This window comes from Triticum dicoccoides, chromosome 7B, assembly GCF_002162155.2.
Source record: "Triticum dicoccoides isolate Atlit2015 ecotype Zavitan chromosome 7B, WEW_v2.0, whole genome shotgun sequence".
Taxonomy (NCBI): domain Eukaryota; kingdom Viridiplantae; phylum Streptophyta; class Magnoliopsida; order Poales; family Poaceae; genus Triticum; species Triticum dicoccoides.
Window position 1 is genome coordinate 205,511,377 of NC_041393.1, and position 27,532 is coordinate 205,538,908.

The window sequence follows — 27,532 nt, forward strand, 5'->3', positions numbered from 1 at the left end:
TCCACTTTGAAGTTTGACCAACTTTACATTGCCAAACATTCCCAAATGCTCTCAAATCTTGTGAACATGCTCAAATGGTCTAATCATTAATCTAGACCAAGAGGCACAAGTTGGAGAACAAGTTAACTTGATCAAAGGGCCCCAAAACCCTTCCTGTCCAGAACCAAATTTGAACAACTCTACATTGGCAACTTTCTCCTTTTGATCTCAACTTTTGTGGACATGTTCATAACCTCAAATGAAGACCCTACAACAAGTGGTGCATCAAGGTGAACAGATTTGCATGACTAAATCTTGGAAAGTCCATTTCTGCTGATTTCTAGGGTTTACAAAAGTTGCATTCGCAACTTTTCCCAAATGAACTCAATCTTGGTGTAACCTCTTATTTTCTCATACCATTTGACCATGTCAAGCCGCATGACAAATGGAGATCATCTACTTGCCCAAACCAATATCGAACACCTTCTGCCACTTTACCAAAATACCATTTTTGACCTCTTCCACTAATCTCCATGGCCTCAACTTTTTACCACAGCCCCTCAGAGTCCCCTTTCACCTCCAGTAACTCTTCCCCGGCCTCAACTCAATGATTGAAGGGTGAAACATCCCCATTTACCCTTCTGGACAGCAGCATTCTTCTCCTTTCTCACCTCCCTCCTCACTCCAGTGGATCTCCAGGGCATCCAATGCCCCTCCCCACTTGTTTACTTCTCCCTAGCGCTACCAGACATGAGTGGGCACGCCCCTGCCCCTTAAACAATGCCATCGCAGCCAAAGGCACGCTCTGGAGCACGCTACAGTGCGCTCCCGCACTGTAGCCGCCCCCTTCCAACCACCTCCGGCCACCTCGGGCCTCCCCAGCGCGCCCGACGATGCGCCTCGACGTCTGCGACACGCCACACCTCTGTCCCCCTCCTTATTTTCCCTCCTCTCGCCCCAGCTCGCACGCGCGTCGGCCGCCCGAGAGCTCCAATGAGCAAACTCACACGCGCGATGCTCTGGCCCTTCCCCGCTAGCTCTCTTCTCTCCCCTCGCCCTAGACCAACTCCACGAGCACCACTGACCCATCCAGGAACCCTCCCTCGACCGCCACCGCGATTTCCGCGGGCACCCGTGAGCTTGGCTCATGGTGCACCATGGCCTCGCCTTATAGGGCCTCCCCTGGTCTCTCCCTCATCTCCATTCACTCTCTCGCCCTCCCCTAGTCCTTCTGGATCAGCCCTCTCTCTCTCGTGCGTCCCCTATCCTCCTCCACAGCCAAAGAATCGCCACCGGCCGCCGCCAAAATTCTTGATATCCCGAGCTCCTCCACGGGTGCGAAGCACATGGAAGGGATTGGCGCACTGCGCCGAGTCCTCCGATGTGCTGGGCACCATCGCAGGTGACCGGAGCCACCGGGACGGGCGCCGGTGCCGCTCGGCCGTGCCTCCCCTGTCGCTCCCCTCCCTCAGGCGCGAGGTAGCGGACGACCACCCCGCCAGCTGGCAGGGGGCCCGCCCGTCAGCGGCAGAGGTGACCGAGTCGGCCCACCAGTCGGGTTAAGTGGAAACGGCTTCTAGCCGATCCACCTTCCCCACTGGGTGGCGCTCTCGTGTAGTGTGCCTTCGGCGTCACCTCCTCCCTCACGCAGCTGAGCCACTAGGCCAAGCCCAGTAGGCGCTGTTTAGCTGGGCTTCGCCTAGTGCGCTTTATAAGGTTGACATCTTTTCTTCTTTTTTCTCTTTTTATAAATATTGTAAAATCTCTAGAGAATTCAAATGGACTCCGAATTTGATGATTCAAATTTCTAGAGACTCCATAAATCAAGTCCTATTTAAGAGACCATAGTGGACATTTTTGTTGTCCTTGGTTTTCACTGAACCTTTTCAAAAGGTCATTTATCCACATAAGTCCACTTCAAAAACCCATATTATATTCATTTCAACTCCAAATTCAGTGAAACCAATTTCTAAATGTTTCAAAAATCATGCCTGAATTAATGGGTACTTTTACTCATATTTATAAAATGGCATTCTGTGTACAACTTGTGGATCCATAAAACCCCTTGATTCCATCATATTGAAATGTTCAGAGATGTCCATTGATCAAATCCTAATGAAACCACTTTGGTCACCCCTCATATGACCAGAGGTATCCTAGAAAAGTCCAACTCATATTTTTAGAGCACTTTAATTTTGCCTTATTGTGTTGCTTATTATGGTTGTTTTCGACGATAGTTGACAAAGTAGACAAAATGCTCGGAGTTGGACCAGAGATATTTGAAGACCTCGAAGACTTTGTTAAAACAGGCAAGCAGCCCTTTGACCATGTCTATGAATCCCTTTTTATGCACGTCATATAGCACCATATTGTTGTTGCAACGGAATCATGATGAGGTGGTAACCACTTTGATGGTTTGCCACCGTACTTCCTCGTTGATACTTGCATTGTGCATGACCCTACCTTCTTATGAGAGTTATGCCGGTGGGAGTAGATAGGATGCTAAAGTAGATGCTACGCAAAAAGGGACGGGTATATGCATGGTGAAGGAGACAAAGTATTTTCAAAAGACTTTTCGAAAACCCCGTCGGGTGCCACTTATGCCCGAGGGAGATAATGAGATGGGTAACCACTTGATGACGAAGTGGTGTACCGAGGCAAATATGTGTGTTGTTTTCAAAACGGATTGGTTTAAGTTGCGACCGTTATTCCAACCTTACATGCGCAACCACTCTACCCTTATATGGGAAAGGGCATTATTGATTACCTAGGCCGATACTAGCTTGGAGCCCGCATTACTAGTGACGGGGGAGAGTTGGTGCTCTCTCTCGGGACGGGGTCATGCCAGGTAGGGCGGCCATGACTGTTTTTACAGGGCACCGGATACACCGTTGTGTCCCCTCTCGGATGTTACGATCTCGAGTGAGTCTCGTATGATGTACATCATGAGGATACAGAACAACGAGTGGACTCCTTGTTAGTGTCGTATAGGGAAAGGTAGTGATCGGGTGCTTACCCCAGGTACTTGAGGTATCGTGGGTCGTGGATGACACGGAAGTTCCCCGGATCTTGTGGGTAAAGTGTGCAACCTCTACAGAGTGTAAAACTATTTGAATAGCCGTGTCCACGGTCAAGGACAGTTGGGTAACCGCTCTTGGGCTACGTCCATATGTTTATGAAAAACAACACAGTTTGGTGATATTGATGATGCGACTCGTGAGGAAGTCAAGATGAGCTTGAGCATGAGTTGTTTATAACTCCTTCTCGATGTTGATGTCTGTAACCTCGTGGTACTTGTTTCATACACATTCATGTCCTTGATAAAAGTTGATCATACTTGCATGAGAAAAACTAGCTTTCCGCAAAAATGCCAATTCAGCAGCAGAGCCTTGCATAATTATTTTGTTATCACTCTTGGGTTGCTTGCAAGTACATTCAAACGTACTCACTGGCTTGTCCCTGGCTATTTACTTGGCCAGGCTTGAAAGAGCAGGTATATGAAGAAGAGACTTTGGTGACGATCGTGTGAGCTAGGAAGCTTCCCAGTCAGAATGCCTGTAGGGTTAAGGCAGATGGCATGGGTCCAAGTTGTTATTGAAGATTTCCGCTGCGAAACTCAAGACTTGACCATAATGGTCCTACTTGTGTAAAACGGTATGTAAGGATGTAAGACTCTTGTTATTCAGCTTCTGTGTGTTCAGTGAGCATTGATCTCTGGGATCACTGTACACGTGCATTCGGTGATCTCGACTTATGAGTCGGGGTCCCCACAGAGCTGGTATCAGAGCCATCCTGACTATAGGAAGCCTTAGTTAGCATGGTCGTTAGTTAGGGAAAAGCTATTTTCAAAACTATTACTAATTTTCAAAACTATCTATACTTCTCTTCCCCCTTCTGAGTTTTTCGAAAACTAAGATTTACTTTCCTCTTCCCCTTCAAAATTTAATGGTCGCTAGAATCCTTATGCCCCTGACCACGAGATTCCTTGTAATCCTCTTGGATAATCTAGAAGGAAGACGCCTTGCCAGACATTCACCCATATCTCCTGAACACAAGATTGGCGACATCACAACAAGACGATACCAACAGAAGATACATCCTCGAGGAACGAGGACCTGAAGACCCAGGAGATGGTTACATCCTTGACACTGCCCCAGGATGATGCAACCTTGGCCTACAATGACCAGGGTATAGGATATGCAAGATCATGATATACATCGCTAATAGAGCAATCCTGTCCTTATCATTGTTGTATCGGCAACCACCAGTGGTGAGAACCTCGCAATTGGTCTGCCTCACCATAGTGAGCAGGAAAACGGTTCTCCTCATCCCCCGCTCTTGGTGTCGATGTTGTCATCAACGTAACCGACATGATGGACCTCTATTACGCCTTGATAATGTCGTTGCATAAAGGATTACCTACCTGGTACCATCAACGGCTTAGAAGACAAAAAGGGATCGTCGTGATTAAGAAGACAATAGAAGACCAAGTCAATGCCTGTTACGAGGAGCCACCTTCACCCCATCACTTCAACAGGCAAGAAGTTGTTGAAGAATCTTTAGGCTCAACCCGGATTGCTTCATCGAACAACTACAAGAGACATAGCAATACCTGAGGAAAACTCAGAAGACTGCATGAGGCACAAGGCACGACTACTGAGTCCGAGAACCCCTAGGATAGGATGAGTTGTGTACCCCCTATGCGCAGTTGAGTCCGTATGATGGTTCGAATAGAACCATGACTGTGTGTTGCTTGTTTTTGTTTGTTTGTGTTTTGATATAAGCCGCACTTTTACCCTAGGCAACAAGTACGTGACTATATCACCTTCCTTATCTTAATGCTTGTGTTTGGCCCTTTCGGCACTTGTTGTTTGCACTTGCACTATAGAACCCCCTTTAGGCATCCCCCTCCTCTATGCTACTTTCCCCTCTCATCTCTCTCCTCAACTGAAGACAAGCAAGACAATATGCACCAAGGATTCCACCGCGGCGACCAACAAGCACTGAAGACTTTTGCTACAACCTCCTCGACCAACTACAACCCCGTATGTTTATACCTCAAGACTAGAACCCTATCCCTATACCCTACAGGACTTCACGAGATACCCCAGCTCGAAACCTTAACCATGAGCTTAACCTACGGAGTCACAAGAGAACAAGTTAAGCTGAAGTAAACCTTGCTTATCACTGGGTTCATTATGGAACTAATGGGCATAGTGAACGAGCACATTATCTTCCTAAGATAGCACTAGAACCGACGATGCCATAGGGAGGACCAACCTGAGTATATAGGAATAGAGGACAAATGACTTGGTGAGTTTATATTAATGACTTTGAGGAATTATCTGAGACTCTTTGGTGGATTATAAGGCTACCATGTTGGTAGATGAACTTGGTGGGATCATGATTATAGAGTAGCATAGCTTTCATTACCCCTGAGTAAATTGGATTTATAGGATAATTGTGTTCGCAAGCTGGAATTCTTGGAAGTATTTGGATTTAACTTAGCCATGGGATATTGATAGGAGACAGTTGATATTACGTAAATGACTTGGGGGAAACATGTAGGAATTCTCGTTAGACAAGAGATTTGGATTTAAGTAGGTGATTCTAGTTGAATATAGATGTTGAGTATGTCTACATGGTTCGGAGTAAATTGGATTTAGACTGATGATCTCGATCATGATACCATGTTTCTCCGTGGAGGATAAACTAGGAGATTGGACTAATTGTCAGAGTTTATTTAGGGTTCTATATAAGCTTGACCTTGGAGTTTACTTGACCATGATAATGGAAATTGGTGGACTGACTATAGTAAGGTAGCCTTCCCGGTATTTGCGGATTATAGGATATTAGAAGATCGTGAGGAACACCATAGAGATTGGATTTGAATAACTACTGGATCATGTAATGATTGGTATAGTTAATGGGTTGTTGGAGTTGATTCATAGGAAGGAAACAAGATTTTGGAGTGGCATACGACGTGTTTCCTTAGGATAGAGGTGCTTTATCTTAGACCTTGGAAGAACAGGCTGAGCACTTGGATTGTCACGTTCAAGCTTAGCAGCTTATATGTTCTACCCATGGATTTTTAGGGGTAGACATACATATGAGTTTGGGGATTGTAGACATATATGATTTTGTTAGACCTCCTCTCGAGAGTCATGAGGAATAATAATAGCATGAGTAATGATTGGAGCTGACCTACACGGGTTGGTACTTTTGGTGGTATAAGGTGATATGTTTGGAGGACTAGATAGAACAATTGGCATCTCAGGAATTGTGCTCAAGGATAAACGTTCACTCGCACCTTAGAATCCTTGAAACCCTTAAGCCCTACCAAGCTACAACATGGTCGGACCATGACCGTGGGTCTTGACTCTAGATCAAGAACACCTTGGACCATACTCAACCGTTACCACCACCTATGCCCCAGCCTACCTTATGTACCCCATGAACAGAAACTTCATGGAGTACTTGGTCACGTTGGTTGTCACTTTTACTTGGTGACCTACTCGTCTAACTGAAGATGGAAGAAGAATCGTTCAGCTGGTTAGGAAACATTTGAAGACCGCCATGCAAAGGAGGAAGAACTATACCAACCACCGTCGTCAAGAAGTAAACCTCTGCGTTGAAGACCAGGTGTATCTGCAAGCCACTCCTCTCTAAGGAACCAAGCATTTCCATGACAAGGAGACCCACACCAAGATTCATTGGCCCTCTTCAAGATCACTCCAAGATTTAACAACCCCTCTGAGATCACTACGAGACGAAGAGAAGACAGTTACCAGCTGGAGTTGCCACCTGAGTTACCTGATGTGCACAACACTTTCCATGCATCACAACCCCGGAAGTGTTTCCAACTTCCTAACTTGCCCGATCTCTACGAGGGCATTGACCACCAAGCCATCGACCCCTAGCCCAATATGACCTACGCGAGAGAAACCATTAGCAACCTGGACCAAGTGGAACATTATACACGAAGCCGCACCATCAAATACTTCAAGGATCAAAGGAGCACCGCTCGAAAGGAGAAGCAGTATGAGGACGTGAATACTACCCCAGATCCAAGTTTCCATACTCCTTTCCACGCCTAGTTTGGGAATCTCGGGGACGAGATTCTTGTAAGGGGGGTAGGTCTGTCACACCCTGATTTTCATGGCACAACACATAATGTGATAAATAATGGTAAAATGTGGTTTGACAAAAACTTTTGTGTGTTCTGGACTTTGCCTCGATTGGTTTTTGTCTGTTGCTTGCAAGTGCTCTAAAAATAAAATAAATCCTCCAACTCTTATACTCCTTCTCATTGATCCAAAAACCTTTCCCAATGATCATGCCATGTGTATAGAGCAACATAGTATTTTCTTACAAAAATAATTTGGCCAAAAAGTATTTTCTAAAATTAGTTTTACAAAAACCCCCGAATTGAGGATTACACTACATGTGCTTGATTTGGGGTGTGAAAAATCTTTCAAAAGGTATATTTGAATCCTATTAGATGTAGGACTCCCATAAACCACAAAAATATAATTTTAAAAGTTATTTTCATATTTTATTTAAAAGCTTTTTCTTGAGGCCAGAAATGGTCTTTAATAGGGAAAAATTATTTTATTGTTTTAAAAATATTTGACAAAAATCCGGGAAACTCAGTGGGCATATATTTCCCATATAGAAGAGTTTCAACACATGGTCATGTTCAAAATATTGGACAAAACCTCCCAAAACCATTTCTGCCAATTTCAAGGATCTAAAATATTTCTACAGGAAATATTTTCATAAAAATCCAAGAAAATTCCATCATGTCACCAATGCCCTATTTGGTTATCTTGCCAAGTCTCATGACTTGGAGAACATGATGACATCATCAAATCCCCTCAAAACCATTTATGTCCATTTTGAAGTTTGAGCAACTTTACATTGCTAAACATTCCCAAATAATCTCAAATCTTGTGAACATGCTCAAATGGTCTAATCATTCATCTAGACCAAGAGGCACAAGTTGGAGAACAAGTTAACTTGATCAAAGGGCCCCAAAACCCTTCCTGTCCAGAACCATATTTGAACAACTCTACATTGGCAACTTTCTCCTTTTGATCTCAACTTTTGTGGACATGTTCATAACGAACAGATTTGCATGACTAAATCTTGGAAAGTCCATTTCTGCTGATTTCTAGGGTTTAAGTTGCATTGGCAACTTTTCCCAAATGAACTCAATCTTGGTGTAACCTCTTATTTTCTCATACCATTTGACCCTGTCAAGCCGCATGACAAATGGAGATCATCTACTTGCCCAAACTAATATCAAACACCTTCTGCCACTTTACCAAAATACCATTTTTGACCTCTTCCACTAATCTCCATGGCCTCAACTTTTTACCACAGCCCCTCAGAGTCCCCTTTCAACTCCAGTAACTCTTCCCCGGCCTCAACTCAATGATTGAAGGGTGAAACATCCCCATTTACCCTTCTGGACAGCAGCATTCTTCTCCTTTCTCACCTCCCTCCTCACTCCAGTGGATCTCCAGGGCATCCAATGCCCCACCCCACTTGTTTACTTCTCCCTAGCGCTACCAGACATGAGTGGGCACGCCCCTGCCCCTTAAACCATGCCATCGCAGCCAAAGGCACGCTCTGGAGCGCGCTACAGTGCGCTCCCGCACTGTAGCCGCCCCTTCCAACCGCCTCCGGCCACCTCGGGCCTCCCCAGCGCGCCCGACGATGCGCCTCGACGTCTGCGACACGCCACACCTCTGTCCCCCTCCTTATTTTCCCTCCTCTCGCCCCAGCTCGCACGCGCGTTGGCCGCCCGAGAGCTCCAATGAGCAAACTCACACGCGCGATGCTCTGGCCCTTCCCCGCTAGCTCTCTTCTCTCCCCTCGCCCTAGACCAACTCCACGAGCACCACTGACCCATCCAGGAACCCTCCCTCGACCGCCACCGCAATTTCCGCGGGCACCCGTGAGCTTGGCTCATGCTGCACCATGGCCTCGCCTTATAGGGCCTCCCCTGGTCTCTCCCTCATCTCCATTCACTCTCTCCCCCTCCCCTAGTCCTTCTGGATCAGCCCTCTCTCTCTCGTGCGTCCCCTATCCTCCTCCACAGCCAAAGAATCGCCACCGGCCGCCGCCAAAATTCTTGATATCCTGAGCTCCTCCGCGGGCGCGAAGCACATGGAAGGGATTGGCGCACTGCGCCGAGTCCTCCGATGTGCTGGGCACCATCGCAGGTGACCGGAGCCGCCGGGACGGGCGCCGGTGCCGCTCGGCCGTGCCTCCCCTAACGCTCCCCTCCCTCAGGCGCGAGGTAGCGGACGACCACCCCGCCAGCTGGCAGGGGGCCCGCCCGTCAGCGGCAGAGGTGACCGAGTCGGCCCACCAGTCGGGTTAAGTGGAAACGGCTTCTAGCCGATCCACCTTCCCCACTGGGTGGCGCTCTCGTGTAGTGTGCCTTCGGCGTCACCTCCTCCCTCGCGCAGCTGAGCCACTGGGCCAAGCCCAGTAGGCGCTGTTTAGCTGGGCTTCGCCCAGTGCGCTTTATAAGGTTGACATCTTTTCTTCTTTTTTCTCTTTTTATAAATATTGTAAAATCTCTAGAGAATTCAAATGGACTCCGAATTTGATGATTCAAATTTCTAGAGACTCCATAAATCAAGTCCTATTTAAGAGACCATAGTGGACATTTTTGTTGTCCTTGGTTTTCACTGAACCTTTTCAAAAGGTCATTTATCCACATAAGTCCACTTCAAAAACCCATATTATATTCATTTCAACTCCAAATTCAGTGAAACCAATTTCTAAATGTTTCAAAAATCATGCCTGAATTAATGGGTACTTTTACTCATATTTATAAAATGGCATTCTGTGTACAACTTGTGGATCCATCAAACCCCTTGATTCCATCATATTGAAATGTTCAGAGATGTCCATTGATCAAATCCTAATGAAACCACTTTGGTCACCCCTCATATGACCAGAGGTATCCTAGAAAAGTCCAACTCATATTTTTAGAGCACTTTAATTTTGCCTTGTTGTGTTGCTTATTATGGTTGTTTTCGACGATAGTTGACGAAGTAGACGAAATGCTCGGAGTTGGACCAGAGATATTTGAAGACCTCGAAGACTTTGTTAAAACAGGCAAGCAGCCCTTTGACCATGTCTATGAATCCCTTTTTATGCACGTCATATAGCACCATATTGTTGTTGCAACGGAATCATGATGAGGTGGTAACCAGTTTGATGGTTTGCCACCGTACTTCCTCGTTGATACTTGCATTGTGCATGACCCTACCTTCTTATGAGAGTTATGCCGGTGGGAGTAGATAGGATGCTAAAGTAGATGCTACGCAAAAAGGGACGGGTATATGCATGGTGAAGGAGACAAAGTATTTTCAAAAGACTTTTCGAAAACCCCGTCGGGTGCCACTTATGCCCGAGGGAGATAATGAGATGGGTAACCACTTGATGACGAAGTGGTGTACCGAGGCAAATATGTGTGTTGTTTTCAAAACAGATTGGTTTAAGTTGCGACCGTTATTCCAACCTTACATGCGCAACCACTCTACCCTTATATGGGAAAGGGCATTATTGATTACCTAGGCCGATACTAGCTTGGAGCCCGCATTACTAGTGACGGGGGAGAGTTGGTGCTCTCTCTCGGGACGGGGTCATGCCAGGTAGGGCGGCCATGACTGTTTTTACAGGGCACCGGATACACCGTTGTGTCCCCTCTCGGATGTTACGATCTCGAGTGAGTCTCGTATGATGTACATTGTGAGGATACTGAACAACGAGTGGACTCCTTGTTAGTGTCGTCTAGGGAAAGGTAGTGATCGGGTGCTTACCCCGGGTACTTGAGGTATCGCGGGTCGTGGATGACACGGAAGTTCCCCGGATCTTGTGGGTAAAGTGTGCAACCTCTGCAGAGTGTAAAACTATTCGAATAGCCGTGTCCACGGTCAAGGACAGTTGGGTAACCGCTCTTGGGCTACGTCCATATGTTTCTGAAAAACAACACAGTTTGGTGATATTGATGATGCGACTCGTGAGGAAGTCACGATGAGCTTGAGCATGAGTTGTTTATAACTCCTTCTCGATGTTGATGTCTGTAACCTCCTGATACTTGTTGCAGACACATTCATGTCCTTGATAAAAGTTGATCATACTTGCATGAGAAAAACTAGCTTTCCGCAAAAATGCCAATTCAGCAGCAGAGCCTTGCATAATTATTTTGTTATCACTCTTGGGTTGCTTGCGAGTACATTCAAACGTACTCACTGGCTTGTCCCGGGCTATTTACTTGGCCAGGCTTGAAAGACCAGGCATGTGAAGAAGAGACTTTGGTGACGATCGTGTGAGCTAGGAAGCTTCCCAGTCAGAATGCCTGTCGGGTTAAGGCAGATGGCATGGGTCCAAGTTGTTATTGAAGATTTCCACTACGATGATACACTCAAGACTTGACCATAATGGTCCTACTTGTGTAAAATGGTATGTAAGGATGTAAGACTCTTGTTATTCAGCTTCTGTGTGTTCAGTGAGCATTGATCTCTGGGATCACTGTACACGTGCATTCGGTGATCTCGACTTATGAGTCGGGGTCCCCACAGATTTCTACCTCAGCTGACTTCAGCATTGAAAATACTTCAGGAATATTTTCACCATCCCCTGCATATTGTATTTCATCACAAAGCTCTTGTAGCTTGGTGGGAGCGACTGAAGGATTCTGTCAATGACCGCCTCGTCCGGGAGGTTAATGTCCAGTGGGACAGGTGGTTGTGCAACCCAGACATTTTGAGTATGTGCTCACTGACAGAACTATTTTCCTCCATCTTACAACTATAGAACTTGTCAGAGACTTCATATCTATCGACCCGGGCATGAGCTTGGAAAACCATTTTCAGCTCCTCGAACATCTCATATGCTCCGTGTCGCTTAAAACGCTTTTTGAGCCCCGGTTCTAAGCTGTAAAGCATGCCACACTGAACGAGGGAGTAATCATCAGCACATGACTGCCAAGTGTTCATAACGTATTGATTCTCTGGGATGGGTGCTTCACCTAGCGGTCCTTCTAGCACATATGCTTTCTTGGCAGCTATGAGGATGATCCTCAGGTTCCGGACCCAGTCCGTATAGTTGCTGCCATCATCTTTCAGCTTGGTTTTCTCTAGGAACGCATTGAAGTTCATGTTGACATGAGCGTTGGCCATTTGATCTACAAGACATTTTTGCAACGATTTTTAGACTAAGTTCATGATAATTAAGTTCATCTAATAAAATTATTTAATGAACTCCCACTCAGATTAGACATCCCTTTAGTCATCTAAGTGTTACATGATCCGAGTCGACTAGGCCGTGTCCGATCATCATGTGAGACGGACTAGTCATCATTGGTGAACATCTCCATGCTGATCGTATCTTCCATACGACTCATGTTCGCCTTTCGGTCTCTGTGTTCCGAAGCCATGTCTGTACATGCTAGGCTCGTCAAGTTAACCTAAGTGTTTTGCATGTGTAAATCTGTCTTACACCCGTTGTATGTGAACGTTAGAATCTATCACACCCGATCATCACGTGGTGCTTCGAAACAACGAACTTTCGCAATGGCGCACAGTTAGGGGGAACACTTTCTTGAAATTATTATGAGGGATCATCTTATTTACTACCGTCGTTCTAAGTAAACAAGATGCAAAAACATGATAAACATCACATGCAATCAAATAGTAGTGACATGATATGGCCAATATCATATAGCTCCTTTGATCTCCATCTTCGGGGCTCCATGATCATCTTCGTCACCGGCATGACACCATGATCTCCATCATCATGATCTCCATCATCGTGTCTCCATGAAGTTGCTCACCAACTATTACTTCTACTACTATAGCTAACCGTTTAGCAATAAAGTAAAGTAATTACATGGCACTAAATCATTGACACGCAGGTCATACAATAATTAAGACAACTCCTATGGCTCCTGCCGGTTGTCATACTCATCGACATGCAAGTCGTGTTTCCTATTACAAGAACATGATCTCATACATCACATATATATCATTCATCACAACTTTTGGCCATATCACATCACAATGCAATTGCTGCAAAAACAAGTTAGACGTCCTCTAATTGTTGTTGCATCTTTTACGTGGCTGCAATAGGGTTCTAGCAAGAACATTTTCTTACCTACATGAAAGCCACAACGTGATTTGCCAACTTCTATTTACCCTTCATACAGACCCTTTTCATCGAATCTGATCCAACTAAAGTGGGAGAGACAAACACCCGCTAGCCACCTTATGCAACAAGTGCATGTCAGTCGGTGGAACCTGTCTCACGTAAGTGTACGTGTAAGGTCGGTCCGGGCCGCTTCATCCCACAATACCGCTGAAGCAAAATAAGACTAGTAGTGGCAAGAAAGTTGACAACATCTACGCCCACAACAAATTTGTGTTCTACTCGTGCAAAGAGAACTACACATAGATCTAGCTCATGATGCCACTGTTGGGGAACGTTGCAGAAAATAAAAAAATTCCTACGTTTCACCAAGATCAATCTATGAGTTCATATAGCAACGAGAGAGAGGAGTGCATCTACATACCCTTGTAGATCGAGCGGAAGCGTTCAAGAGAACGGGGTTGAGGGAGTCGTACTCGTCATGATCCAAATCACCGATGATACTAGTGCTGAACGAACAGCACCTCCGCGTCCAACACACGTACGATTGGGGAAGACGTATCCTCCTTCTTGATCCAGCAAGGGGGAAGGAGAGGTTGATGGAGATCTAGCAGCACGACGGCGTGGTGGTGGATGCAGCAGTGATCTCGGCAGAGCTTCGCCGAGCTTCTATGAGAGGGATAGGTGTAGCAGGGGGAGAGGGAGGCGCCAAGAGCATGGGTGCGGCTGCCCTCCCTCCCCCTTCCTTTACATAGGGCCCCTAGGGGGGGCGCTGGCCCTAGGAGATGGGATCTCCAAGGAGGGGGGCCAGGGGGTGGCTTCCCCCCCAAGCCAGGTGGAGGCGCCCCCACCCCTAGGGTTTCCCAACCCTAGGCGCAGGGGGGCCCAAGGGGGGCGCACCAGCCCACCGGGGGCTGGTTCCCCTCCCACTTTAGCCCATGGGGCCCTCCGGAATAGGTGGCCCTACCCGGTGGACCCACGGGACCCTTCCGATGGTCCCGGTACAATACCGATGACCCTCGAAACTTTCCCGATGGCCGAAACCTGACTTCCTATATATAATTCTTTACCTTCGGACCATTCGGGAACTCCTCATGACGTCCGGGATCTCATCCGGGACTCCTAACAACTTTCGGTTTACAGCATACTCATATCTCTACAACCCTAGCGTCACCGAACCTTAAGTGTGCAGACCCTACGGGTTCGGGAGACACGCAGACATGACCGAGATGGTTCTCTGGTCAATAACCAACAGCAGGATCTGGATACCCATGTTGGCTCCCACATGCTCCTCGATGATCTTCATCAGATGAACCACGATGTCGAGGATTGAAGCAACCCCGTATACAATTCCCTTTGTCAATCGGTACGTTACTTGCCCGAGACTCGATCGTCGGTATCCCAATACCTCGTTCAATCTCGTTACCGGCAAGTCACTTTACTCGTACCGTAATGCATGATCCCGTGACCAAACACTTGGTCACTTTGAGCTCATTATGATGATGCATTACCGAGTGGGCCCAGAGATACCTCTCCGTCATATGGAGTGACAAATCCCAGTCTCGATCCGTGTCAACCCAACAGACACTTTCAGAGATACCCGTAGTATACCTTTATAGTCACCCAGTTACGTTGTGACGTTTGGTACACCCAAAGCACTCTTACGGTATCCGGGAGTTACACGATCTCATGGTCTAAGGAAAAGATACTTGACATTGGAAAAGCTCTAGCAAACGAATTACACGATCTTGTGCTATGCTTAGGGTTGGGTCTTGTCCATCACATCATTCTCCTAATGATGTGATCCCGTTATCAACGACATCTAGTGTCCATAGTCAGGAAACCATGACTATCAGTTGATCAACGAGCTAGTTAACTAGAGGCTCACTAGGGACATGTTGTGGTCTATGTATTCACACATGTATTACGATTTCCGGATAATACAATTATAGCATGAATAATAGACAATTATTATGAACAAGGAAATATAATAATCTTTTATTATTGCATCTAGGGCATATTTCCAACAGGAACATGTATAAGTCATGAATAAAGCAATAGCAGTAAACTAAATCGATCAAGTGCTAAGCTAACGGAATGGGTCAAGTCAATCACATCATTCTCCTAATGATGTGATCTCATTTATCAAATGACAACTCATGTCTGTGGTCAGGAAACTTAAGCATGTTCAATCAACGAGCTAGTTAAGTAGAGGCATACTAGTGACACTTGGTTTGTCTAGGTGTTCACACATGTATTATGTTTCCGGTTAATGCAATTATAGCATGAATAATAAAAATTTATCATGAATTAAGAAAATAAATAATAACTTTATTATTTCCTCTAGGGCATATTTCCTTCAGTCTCCCACTTGCACTAGAGTCAATAATCTAGATTACACAGTAATGATTCTAACACCCATGGAGTCTTGGTGCTGATCATGTTTTGCTCGTGAGGGAGGCTTAGTAAATGGGTCTGCAACATTTAGATCCGTATGTATCTTGCAAATCTCTATGTCTCCCACCTGGACTTGGTCACGGATGGAATTGAAGCGTCTCTTGATGTGCTTGGTTCTATTGTGAAATATGGATTCCTTTGCCAAGGCAATTGCACTAGTATTGTCACAAAATATTTTCATTGGACCCGATGCACTAGGTATGACACCTAGATCGGATATGAACTCCTTCATCAAGACTCCTTCATTTGCTGCTTCCGAAGTAGCTATGTACTCCGCTTCACATGTAGATCCCGCCACGACGCTTTGTTTAGAACTGCACCAACTGACAGCTCCACCGTTCAATATAAACACATATCCGGTTTGCGATTTAGAATCATCTGGATTAGTGTCAAAGCTTGCATCGACGTAACCATTTACGACGATCTCTTTATCACCTCCATAAACGAGAAAAATATCCTTAGTCCTTTTCAGGTATTTCAGGATGTTCTTGACAACTGTCCAGTGATCCACTCCTGGATTACTTTGGTACCTCCCTGCTAAACTAATAGCAAGGCACACATCAGGTCTGGTACACAGCATTGCATACATGATAGAGCCTATGGGTTATGCATAGGGAACATTTTTCATTTTGTCTCTATCTTCTGTGGTGGTCGGGCATTGAGTCTGTCTCAACTTCACACCTTGTAACACAGGCAAGAACCCTTTCTTTGATTGATCCATTTTGAACTTTTTCAAAACTTTATCAAGGTATGTGCTTTGTGGAAGTCCAATTAAGCGTCTTGATCTATCTCTATAGATCTTGATGACTAATATATAAGCAGCTTCACCGAGGTCTTTCATTGAAAAACTCTTATTCAAGTATCCTTTGATGCTATCCAAAAATTCTATATCATTTCCAATCAACAATATGTCGTCCACATATAGTATTAGAAATGCTATAGAGATCCCACTCACTTTCTTGTAAATACAGGCTTCTCCAAAAGTCTGTATAAAACCATATGCTTTGATCACACTATCAAAACGTTTATTCCAACTCCGAGAGGCTTGCACCAGTCCATAAATGGATCGTTGGAGCTTGCACACTTTGTTACCACTTTTTGGATCGACAAAACCTTCTGGTTGCATCATATACAACTCTTCTTCTAGAAATCCATTCAGGAATTCAGTTTTGACATCCATTTGCCAAATTTCATAATCATAAAATGCGGCAATTGCTAACATGATTCAGACAGACTTAAGCATCGCTATGGGTGAGAAAGTCTCATCGTAGTCAACCCCTTGAACTTGTCGAAAACCTTTCGCAACAAGTCGAGCTTTGTAGACAGTAACATTACCATCATCGTCAGTCTTCTTTTTGAAAATCCATTTATTCTCGATGGCTTGCCGATCATCGCGCAAGTCAACCAAAGTCCACACTTTGTTCTCATACATGGATCCCATCTCAGATTTCATGGCCTCAAGCCATTTTGCATAATTTGGGCTCATCATCGCTTCCTCATAGTTCGTAGGTTCGCCATGGTTAAGTAACATGACCTCCAGAATAGGATTACCGTACCACTCTGGTGCGGATCTTACTGTGTTTGACCTACGAGGTTCGGTAGTAACTTGATCTGAAGTTTCTTGATCAATATCATTAGCTTCCTCACTAATTGGTGTAGGTGTCACAGGAACCGGTTTCCGTGATGAACTACTTTCCAATAAGGGAGTAGGTACATTTACCTCATCAAGTTCTACTTTCCTCCCACTCACTTCTTTCAAGAGAAACTTCATCTCTAGAAAGGATCCATTCTTAGCAACGAATGTCTTGCCTTCGGATCTGTGATAAAAGGTGTACCCAGCAGTCTCCTTTGGGTATCCTATGAAGACACGTTTCTCCGATTTGGGTTTGACCTTATCAGGTTGAAGCTTTTTCACATAAGCATCGCAGCTTCAAACTTTAAGAAACGACAATTTTGGTTTCTTGCCAAACCACAGTTCATAAGGCGTCGTCTCAACGGATTTAGATGGTGCCCTATTTAACGTGAATGCAGCTGTCTCTAAAGCATAACCCCAAAATGATAGCGGTAAATAAGTAAGAGACATCATAGATCTCACCATATCTAATAAAGTATGGTTACGACGTTCAGACACACCATTATGCTATGGTGTTCCGGGTGGCATGAGTTGCAAAACTATTCCGCATTGTTTCAAATGAAGACCAAACTGAAAGTGCGTTATGTCGACTAGAGGGGGGGTGAATAGGCGATTTTTATAAATTCTTCACTGAGGAATTTGCCGGTGAGGAAATTCCTTAGCGAAGAACTATTAGCAGCGGAATAAGTACTCAGAAGTAAGCATAACAGAATACAAGCATGGTCATCATGATGAAATGAAGACAAGCACAGAGTACAGAAAGCGTAATCATAGGATAGCACAAGATGAAGACAAACAGACTGAAGAAATTGAACTGAGGAAATTGAGAAAGTCTTCAGTCAAAGTCTTCAAACACAGATATGAACAAACACTCAATACAGTAATGAGGAAATGAAAGGGTTGAGGAAATGGAACCAGTTAGGTTGGTGAAGACAATGATTTGGTAGACCAGTTCCAACTGCTGTCTCAGTTGTACGTCTGGTTGGAGCGGCTGAGTATTTAAACTCGAGGACACACAGTCCCCGACACCCAGTCGCTGAGCACGCAGCTCAGGACACCCAGTCCTCACCGTATTGTCCTTGAACTAAGGTCACCCAGACCTCGTCCAATCACTCGTGGTAAGTCTTCAGGCGACTTCCAAACCTTCACAGACTTGGTCACTCGGCGATCCACAATTCCTCTTGGATGCTCTAGACCTTGACGCCTAACCGTCTGGAAGAAGCACAGTCTTCAAAGGTAACAAGCGTCGGATCCACGCAGGATCAATTTCTTCAGTGATGCTCAATCACTTTGGGTTTGTAGGGGTTTGGTTTTGGATTTTCCTCACTCAATGATTTTCGCTCAAAGTCCTCGGAGGATGGGTTGCTCTCAAATGACAAGTGTCAAGTTCTCTCGGAGCAGCCAACCAGCTAGTGGTTGTAGGGGGCGGCTATTTATAGCCTGGGGAGCAGCCCGACATGATAAGACATAAATGCCCTTCAATGATATGACCGTTAGGTGGATAAGATATTTTGGGACAGCTGGCGCGCAGCACAGCAACGGTCGGAAATTTGACTCTCAAATTCCTCAGGGCTATCATGTTCCTCACTATGTAGGTAATTCGCACTGACGAATTCCTAACTCCTCAGTCAGAACAAATTCATCAGCGACCAGAAGAACTTCATCTCTGTCACTGAAGAAAGTGACTGAACTGTATGAGATTTCCAAAGGCTTCACTCGAAGGGATTGGTAGGTGTAAGATTTTGAGTTGTGCATCGCATGGAAATTTTTCCTTAGTATTTCCTCGACCCCCTCTAACAGTACGGTGTTTCCTATGACTCAAGAAAGAGAAAATGAAACTACGAAAACAAAAGTCTTCACGCTTCATGTTCCACAAATGAATACCAAGTCTTCAAGGTCACACCAATTTCTTCACTTTCAAAGTCTTCAGAAAGTCTTCAGAATATCAAAGTCTTCAGTTGAAGAACTTCATTTTTAGGGGTTGACTTTCTCTGTAAATATCAAACACCTCATAGACTTATAGACCTGTGTACACTCACAAACGCAATAGTCCCTTAACCTATAAGTCTTCAATACACCAAAATCACTAAGGGGCACTAGATGCACTTACAATCTCCCCCTTTTTAGTGATTGATGACAACATAGGTTAAGTTTTCAACGGGGATAAACATATGAAGTGTATACACGGATATTGAGGAATTTGATTACAAGATATAGAAGAACTCCCCCTGAAGATGTGCATAGTGAGGAATTTGCTTTTGAGGTAATGCACATTTGAAGAGTTGAATCATGGAGATCTCCCCCTATATCTTGTAATTCATACACGCATTTGATATATAATATGAAGAATTTGAAATGCATGATGAAATATGGTGCCTGATGAGATTTAGCATGCGTGCAATGTCATTAACGAGAAATAAGCATGCAAAGCATAATGCAACAAAAGTATCAGCGCACCATCGGGTTTAAGATTACAACTTGATCCAAATAAAAGTTTCAGAAGAACGAGAGTTGTAACTTAAAAAAATGCCCTTAATATAGACCCGCTTGAAGACTAACTCAGATTTCTCCCCCTTTGTCATCAAATGACCAAAAGGATTGAAACTAAGGACTAACGCCCCTGAAGAATTTCAAGTCGATGGAGGAGCGCCAGCGTTGTCGGGGTTGTTTGTTGTAGCAGGGCCTGCTGCAGTGTCGTCCAAATCTTCATACTCATCAGTGTCACGCGATGAAGAATAAGAGCTGGCCACCAGTGGAGGAATTTTGACTTTCTTGAATTTCTTCGGAGGAGGTGCAGACCAGTCAAATTCTTCCTTGAGACCCATAGTCTCCAGTTCTTCAGCGCTATAGACATGAGTGAGGACAGCCCAGGTGCGGTTGAAGGTTTCATGAAGGTAGTATTCGTTCTTCTTCACTGCATTGTGTGTTGAGGTCATATTGTGAAGAAGTGCACCAAACTGACGCTTTACCCATTTGTGATTGCGATCAACCTTCTGATGAAGACTGAGGAGTAACTCACGGCCAGTCATCACCCTGGGTGCTGTGGCTTGAGGACTTTGCTTGGCTGAGGTATTTGCGGCAGAGTCATGTGTGGCAGAATCGTCATTGGTAGAGTAAGATGCAGCTTTGCGAAGTTGACCATCCAATGGACGAATGCCTTCATCGATCACAGTAGCGCCCTTGCCTTTATCATCAGCTGATGAAACTGTCCATTTGAGGAGTTCAATGGGAGGCAAGTAGCTACCGTGGTTCAGAGTGTCAACTTTGTAATTCAGTGAAGACCTTGCCCTGATGAATCTCATAATCCAAGGAGCATAGGGCTTCAGCTCGAATGGTGACATAGCAATATTGGCCAGAGTCCTCATGAAGAAATCATGGAAGTTGACGTGAACGCCATGAATGATGTTGAAAAGCATATTCTTCATGATGCCAACGACTTCTTCATCATTTGAGTCGTGGCCTTTGATAGGACTCATTGTCTTCGTCAGAATTCGATAGACAGTCCGAGGCACATAGAGTAATTCCTTGACGAGGAATTTGGTTCGTGGGGCCTGCCTTGGCTTCAAAGGCTTCATCAGCACTTGCATATAGTGATTTGAAAGTTCTGGTTCGTTGTAGATACAACGAGCACCATCAAGTGGAGGACAGAGTGGTAGAGCACGAAGCAATTCAGTTGCTGGTGCCTTATAGTGAGTATTTTCAGACATCCAGTCTAATACCCATGAGTTCACGTCTTCAGCATCTCCGGTGATGTGTAGAGTTGCATAGAATTGAAGAATGAGTTCTTCATTCCAGTCACAGATATCAGTGCAGAAATTCAGAAGTCCTGCGTAGTGAAGAACACTGAGGACTGGCTCAAAGCCGGGCAGAGACTCCATGTCCACATGAGGAATATGTGCATGATCGAAGACTTTGTCTTTGTTGAAGAGCACTGAGGAATAGAAATTGGCTTGGCTGGCAGTCCAGAAACGCCTCTTCCTTATGCAAGCAGAATCATATGGATTATAGTCAGTGAAGAATACGTGCTCGGCAAAGAAATCTTCAGCCTTGAACTTCTGTTTGCATGAGAACGGATTCTTTTGCTTTGGCAGAGGAGTGTCAGTGAGTTGCATCACCACCTCAGGAATCGCGAGTTCAGGTTCTTCAGGCTGAGGAATTTCTTGTTCCTCAACAGGTGTAGTCTGAGGAACAGCAGCAGCAGGTTCATCAGCACTAGTGGCTGGAATTTCTTCATGCACAGAGAGAGTGGGTTGAGTTTCTTCAGAGCCCATTTGAACTGTTGGTGCAGGGGACTGAGGTATCTGTTGGAGTGGGGTGAAGACAGGAGTATTGGGATGCTAACTTTCCCAAAAGTCATCGTTCATCACTGGCGTTGTGCTTCCAATATCCACATCTTCATCAAGTTCCTCAACACCGGCCTCTTCAGCTGTGAACTGAGGCATAGGCGAGGAAATGATTGGGGTTGAAGGGATTGCTTCCACTTCAATTTCTTCATCAATCTGCTCTGACGAAGCAGCAGAATGATTTTCTTCAGCAGATCCGCTTGGGATCTCATAGTCTTCTCCATAAGGAACAAGGTCCTTTGATGGCATGGAAGAAATTGGAACAGCATCAATGGGATTTTTGAGTGAGCTGGTCATTGGCTTCATTTTCTTCGCAGCCGAAGAGCCTAACGCAGCTGATGCCTTCCTTTTCTTCACTGCAGCTCGCTCTGCAGCCTTGGTCTTCTTCACATCAGAAGCAGATGGAAGAATTGGAGTTGGTGTTGGCGCAGGAGGAGCTGAGGAATCTGGATGAATTTCTTCAGGCGCAACCGGTGCAGTTGCCCTGACTTGTTCAGTTTCTTCAGGCGCACCACAGGTGGATGCCCTGGCAATTTCTTTAGCGGCTGGAATGGGATCATCAGCCCTGGAACTGGCATTTTCATCAGCAGCCTGAACTTTATCAGCGGTGCTGGCATGTTCTTCAGTCGGCTGAGCTGAGGCTCCAGCCTGAGGAATTTCATGTTGCATTGGGGCAGCAACATTGGTGAATTTCTTCGTCAGGTTGACGAATCTGACTTTGGCTCCTTGCCAATCAGCATAGTAGGCATCAAAGTTTTTGCTGAGGTCTTGAATTTCAGTCTGGACCTTGAGAAGTTCCTCAGGTGTCATTCGGACAACGTTTTTCTTCAGGAACTCCTTTCTGAACTGAGCCTTCTTGATCTGCCTGGCCTTCTCAAATTTCCATTTCTCTTCAGTGATGAAATGGGTCAGCATGTGACTTTGACCAGGAGTCAAATTGAAATCAGGCATAGGAGTATTTGGATCCTTGTGCCAGAGATCAATGTACTCAAGAATCACCCTTGGATCCAAAAGCAGTGGCACATTTGTGCCTTTGGCTCTAGCGGCCTTCACCTGTCTGTCTCTGATGATTTCCGCAAGTTCTTCATCAGAAGCTTCATCATCAGAAGGCACATGGAATGCGACATGTTTCTTCTTTGGACTTGGCCGAGGACCTCGTCCAGCTGTGGCCTTAGTCTTCAGCAGAGTCGGGCCAGATGAAGACTTTGGTGCAGCTGAAGAACTTGCTGAGACACCAGAGGCAATGGAGAAGCCTGCAGTCCTTTGACATGTAGCCAGATGCACAGGAGCTGAGGACTTTGTCGGAACTGCTGAGGACTTTGGTGGAGCTGTAGCAGTGTGAGGAATTTGCTGTGGGGGTGCTGCTGAGGAACTTGGCCGTGAGGGCACTGTTGGTGCAGCACTTGGCTTATGAGCGGGCTTCTTTGGCATGGATTTCCTCGGTTTGACCGAGGCCTCAGTAGCAGTAGCAGTGGCAGAATCCTCATTGAATTTCTTCACTGCCTCCTTGGCTTGTCTTGCCAATTTAGCTTGGCGCTTAGCCCATTCTTCAGGAAAGTCCTCACCACGTTTGATGCTTGTGGGATCAGCTACTTGGCCAGGTGCCAATGGAGCTCTTGGGCATGGAGGATTGAGGGCGAATTTCTTCACGTACTTTGGAGTCAGATATCTGTATTCCCTCCATTCCCTTACCCATCTCCGTTCAATCTTCTGAATGCGCACCTTGCGCTGATTTTTGTTTTCTTTGCCAAATTTTGCTTCATCAGGTGTGCAATAGTAAGCATAAATTTCCTCAGGGATTTCAAACGCAGTCAGAACCTCAGGTTTCTTTCCTCCTTTCTGCGGCTTCTTAGCGTCTGCCATATTCTTCAGTTGAGGAATTTGAACAATCGAGTTATCTAAAGAAGTATGCAGTTTTTCTTCGAGGAACGCTGCAAATGAGTTAAGTTGATGAGAACCTAGTGATTTAGCAGCAGACATGAGTACCTATGAACAGAGTACAGGTGCGAGGAATTTGGAGAGGTCATATGCGTTCTGAGAAGATTTTTCAAAAAGAACAAGTTTGAGGAATTTGACCAGATGAGCCTTGAAGAATTTCACTAAGCGATCTTTGTCTTAGGTTCCAGAGTTGTATAGATCGAGGATCCACACAATTGAGGAATCTTGAGGAAAATCATTGCTTAGAGAAACGAATCAAGAGCATATGATGTGTGGTGTTCATATGTGTGAAGATTTGAAGAATAAACACCTTTGAAGATTTTCAGGAAAGTTTGAGAATCAAAGTGAGTAATAAAAGTAACTTTTAATTACCCGAAGTGAAGAACACGACGAACTGAGAAGTACAGATGTGAAGCTCGTTAGGTTAGATCTTCCACGCCCTAACTTGGCAGAGGAAGACAGCTACGGCGGTGGCGGAGTGAAGATTTCCGTGGTCGGCGTGAGTACGACGGCGACGAGGTCGAGGCAGCGAAGCTCTTCCTCACCGGCGATGATGGAGTAGCGGCGGCGCTAGGGCTTGAGGAGCTCGAGCGGGAGAGAGAGGTCGAGCGGAGTAAAAGAAGTGAGGATGGAGAGAGGGGTATTTATAGAGGCAGTGAATAACTGTTCGCCCGAAGATTTAGGACGAAGGTGCCCCTGACCATTCTCCTTCTCACGACATGTGTCACCCACGTACTGTGTAATGGAGATCGTGTACGATCGTGGGTGAGTAAAATAATGCATCGTGGGATGCGGAACGGTTTGAGCGGCAAAACCGAAAATTTGGATAAGATTTGTTTTAAAGTTTCGTTCGCAATTTCTTTAGCTGACAAGGACACAATGAAGATTTTGAACGAGTTTCAAGTAGAACGCACATGAAGAATTTGTGAATAGATTGGGTTGAGTATAGCATAGAGGGGGAAGGGTCCGATCACATTCACTTAGCAGGAAAAACGACTTGAAGAAATAGCTATAAGTGAATGCTGTAGAGGACATAAACTCATATATATATATATATATATATATATATATATATATATATATATATATATATATATATATATAGCCAATGAAGAAAAACGAAGAAAACAGTGAAGATTTTGAAAAGTTGAAGAATTTGAAAAACTGAAGAATTTCAAAACTGAGGAAAAACTCAAATTGAAGATTTTCAACTTTTTGTGGTGGCGTGACCCATCATATAAGAATGATGATTTCAGACACCGCGTACAATTGTCGTAGGGTTCTGAGAATCAAATTCTTCATTAATTTCTTCACACTTAGAGTGTTATTCTTCATTGATTGAAGAAAAACGTTTCTTCATGTGTTGCACATCTAAGTCATCAATTTTGCATAAGTGTTAGGATGTGTGTCCTTTTCAAAGAACATTTGAAGATTCTAAGATATTTAGCTCACACCGCAACTTGCTAAATCTCTTCTCATCCAAGGGCTTAGTGAAGATATCAGTTAGCTGTTCTTCAGTCTTCACGTGCTCGATGGAGATGTCGCCCTTCAACACATGATCACGAAGAAAATGATGACGAATCTGAATGTGTTTTGTCTTCGAGTGCTGAACTGGGTTGTGAGCAATCTTGATGGCACTCTCATTGTCGCAGAGGAGAGGCACATTCTTCACGTTGACGCCATAGTCCTTGAGTGTTTGCTTCATCCAAAGCAGTTGGGCACAGCAAGAGCCAGCAGCAATGTATTCAGCTTCCGCAGTGGACAGTGATACGCAGTTCTGTTTCTTCGAGGACCAACAGACCAAAGATCGTCCGAGGAAATGACAAGTGCCAGAAGTTGACTTGCGGTCCACACAATCACCAGCATAGTCAGAGTCAGAATATCCAATGAGATCAAAAGCAGAGCCCTTGGGGTACCATAATCCTAGTGTTGGTGTGTGAGCTAGATATCGAAGAATATGCTTCACAGCCTTATGGTGTGATTCCTTCGGTGCAGCTTGAAATCGGGCACACATGCAAACACTAAGCATTATATCTGGCCTAGATGCACATAAGTACAGTAAAGAACCAATCATGGAGCGGTATACCTTGTGATCGAAGTCAATACCATTTTCATTAGTGCATAGATGGCCATTTGTGGGCATAGGAATATTGACGCCTTTGCAATCTTGCATGCCGAATTTCCTCAGTACATCTTTGAGGTATTTCTCCTGAGATATGAATATACCATTGCGCCGTTGACGAATTTGAAGACCTAAGAAAAATTTCAACTCTCCCATCATAGACATTTGATATTCTTCACTCATCATATAGGCAAATTCATCACTATAACATTGGTCAGTACAGCCAAAGATAATATCATCAACATATATTTGGCACACAAATAGTTCACCATCATATGATTTAGTAAAGAGAGTAGGGTCGAGTGAACCGGGTGTGAAACCATTCTTCACGAAGAATTCCTTCAATGTATCATACCACGCCCGAGGGGCTTGCTTGAGGCCATAGAGGGCCTTATTAAGTCTGAAGACTTTGTCAGGATTCTTTGGATCTTCAAAACCTGGGGGTTGAGCAACATATACTTCTTCCTCAAGCTTACCATTAAGGAATGCACTTTTCACATCCATTTGATATAAAATGATATCATGATGATTAGCATAAGCAAGTAATATGCGAATAGCCTCAAGTCTAGCAACAGGTGCAAAAGTTTCATCAAAATCAATTCCTTCAACCTGTGTGTAGCCTTGAGCTACCAGTCGTGCCTTATTCCTCACCACAAGGCCATTTTCATATTGCTTGTTGCGGTAGATCCACTTTGTGCCAATGATATTATGCTTGCGAGGATCTGGACGTTTGACCAGTTCCCAGACATTGTTGAGCTCGAACTGATGTAATTCTTCTTGCATAGCCTGAATCCACTCCGGCTCCAAAAATGCTTCATCTACCTTAGTGGGCTCTGTGATAGAGACAAAAGCATAGTGCCCACAAAAGTTAGATAAATGTGAAGCTTTTGAGCGTGTGAGAGGACCTGGTGCTCTAATGTCATCGATGATCTTCTCCACTTGCACTTCTTTTGCAACGCGAGGATGAGCTGGTTGTCGCTGAGGAGTTTGGTCAGCATTTTCTTCAGCACCATTTTCCTCAGCATTTTCTTCAGGTGTATCAGCTCGATGTTCTTCATGAACTGGAATGACTTCTTCAGCAAATTCTTCAGTAGGAATGACATCCTCAGTTGCCTTGAACTTGATAGAATCCTCAGGTGCTGGTTCGTCTAACACAGAAGGTAGGTGCTCTCTTTGCGAGCCATTAGTTTCATCGAACCGCACATCTATAGTTTCAACAACCTTGTGAAGAACGTTGTTGAAGACCCTGTAGGTGTGCGAGTCTTTTTCGTAACCAAGCATAAAACCTTCATGTGCTTTCGGTGCAAATTTAGAATTGTGGTGAGGATCTCTAATCCAACATTTAGCACCGAAGACTTTGAAATAACTCACATTGGGTTTCTTGTCAGTGAGGAGTTCATAGGCAGTCTTCTTGAAGAATTTGTGAAGATATAGCAGTAGGAGGACGTGTGAAAGTTTATTTCATCATGATTCGCCTGCGTCCTTTCAGGCAATTTTGTCAGGTCCCCAGCAAATTCTTCAGACGTTAAGGCACGTATGGAGACCTGACCCTGCAGAAGAGATTAGTTCTTTTTCTTCACCACCCACATCTGAAGGGGTGGCAAAGAGTTCATCACTCTGCGAGCACCATACGAGAATGGTGGCATAGAAGCCAAACCATTTCGTTTCACATAAGAGGGGTTAGGGTAAGCATATGAATAAGCAGATAAATTCTTCGAGGACTTATGAACATAATGATTTGAAGAATAATGCGCATATTCATAGCCCTTAGCTCTACCCTGCGAAACAGAGGGGTTAGCACGATGATGATCATATGAGGACTTTGATCCATTTGAGGAATTTGATACATGTGAAGAATTAGGTCCATATGAAGAATTAGGTCCATATGAA